The sequence below is a fragment of the Myotis davidii genome, unplaced genomic scaffold (genome assembly GCF_000327345.1).
Source record: "Myotis davidii unplaced genomic scaffold, ASM32734v1 scaffold1, whole genome shotgun sequence".
NCBI classification, from domain to species: Eukaryota; Metazoa; Chordata; class Mammalia; order Chiroptera; family Vespertilionidae; genus Myotis; species Myotis davidii.
The window spans coordinates 1227692-1229828 of NW_006294681.1; positions in this window are offsets into that span (position 1 = coordinate 1227692).

Below are 2137 nucleotides of genomic sequence, written 5' to 3' on the forward strand. Positions count from 1 at the left end.
ACTCCTCTTAGTTCCCGAAGAAGATACAAAGATGAATTAGCTTTAGTGCTCCCTGCCCTCAAGGAACTTTTGGGGCTTCTAGGGGAGACTGATGAGCACATTATTACAATGCCACCTGCGCTATAGAAAGGCATATATATATATATCCCTAGATGGCCCTTCACTGCCATACCCCTTCCTCTCTCTGCCTTAAGCAATTACAATATAGCAAAAGTCTCATGACATTCTCGCTTTTAGCTCTCTGCCCTAAAATCTATTTCACACGCTGCCTTAAAATTAATCTCCCTGAAACACTGTTCTTCTGAATTTTGGAGTAAGAAATAGGTTCAAAGTAGACCTCCCCAAATAAAAACTAAATGCAGTGTGGAATCCTGAATAAGATCCTGGAACATAAAAAGAACACCAGCTTAGAAACTGATGAAAGTCAAAGAGGTCCACAAGTTAGTTACTAATACTATATCAATGTTAATTTCCTAGTTGATCACTGTACTATGGTAATGTAAGACGTTAACATTAGAAGAAGCAAGATGAGCGGTCTGTTGGAACTCTCTGTATGATGTTTGCAACTTTCCTGTAAGCCCAATATTTATTTAAAATATTAGTTAATATCAGTTAACTAACAGTAGTGAACATTTGTTTGTTTGTTCGGTTTAAAAGAAAGAATACACATCATTGAAAATGTTCGGGGACAGAAAAGAAATAGAGTCTTTCTAGCAGCATTGTTCTTAATAGCAAGACAAAAACAAAAACCCACAAAACAACCTAAATGTCAAACAGAAAAATGTCAACCAAAAATATATGTTTACACCTGAATTCAGTATGGTAGTGAAAACGAGTGAACTGCACCTACACCCATCAGCATAGATGGATCTCGTAGACATATATAGAACAAGAGAAGCAAACCATCACAGAATGTAAGTAGCTTGAGACCATTTGTCAAAAATCTGAGAGCCCACAAAATTAAGTAAAATACTGCTTTTACAGACACATGCATGGGTGGGTGCACACATGTATTTGTCTCACTGTAATTCTTAAATTGTAGATATATATTTTATTATCCTTCTGAATGGCCTTTGTGCCTAACAATGTTAAGTAAATACATAAGTTATATATCATTCAAAAATAAAGTATGGCCCTGGCTAGTGTGGCCCATACACTGAGAGGTCATGGATTCCATTGCTGGTCAAGGCATATGCCTACTAGTGTGATCCCCAGTAGGGGATGTATAGGAGGCAGTCCATCAATGATTCTCTCTCATCAATGTCTCTCTCTCTCTCTCTCCTTCTCACTTTTTCTCCTTCTCAAAATCAATAAAAACATTTTAAATAAATAAAATAATGTATGCTCCAACACTAGAAAGTTGTGTGACTCTGGGCAGTTACTTTTCTTACTTATTGGTAAAACCATTGGTGGTCATGAGGATTAAATGAAATGATGTGTAAACCACTTAACATGAGCTTGGCCAATAGCAAACACCCAGTAAATGCTTTTACAAATAAAAATATACATAAATATGTATTTTTAGTATATAACAAAATAGCAACAAAAAAATAATTAAAAAAAGGAAGAGTGGTCTTCTCAAGCCAGAAGTAAATCATGTATCATCATCATTATTATTACTACTACTACTACTACTACTACTAATACTACTAATACTACTACTAATATACTAGAGGCCCGGTGCACGAATTTGTGCATGGGTGGGGTGCCTTGGTCTGGCCTGCCCAGTTGGCCCCGCCCCCAGTCAGGGCTAATTGGAGCCAGGTGGGCTGGGGGGAGGGACCACGGGAAATTGGCTGGCCAGTCCCCCTAATCGGGGCAGATCAAGGGGGCTAGCCAGCCAGGGAGAGGGATTGTGGGAGGTTGGCCAGCCACAGGAGGTTGGCTGTGGAATCACACTGACCACCAGGGGCAGCTCCTGCATTGAGCTTCTGCCTCCAGGTGGTCAGTGAGCATCATAGTGACCGTTGACCAGTCATTCTGGGCGTTCAGTCATAATGGTTGCTGAGGCTTTTATATATATAGATTATTGTTAGTACGGTGTTACAGTAACAATAGCTAACATTTATTGAGCTTATACCATGTTTCAGGATAATTCTAAGGGGATTCTAATTCTAAGGGGATCCCCATGCTAATT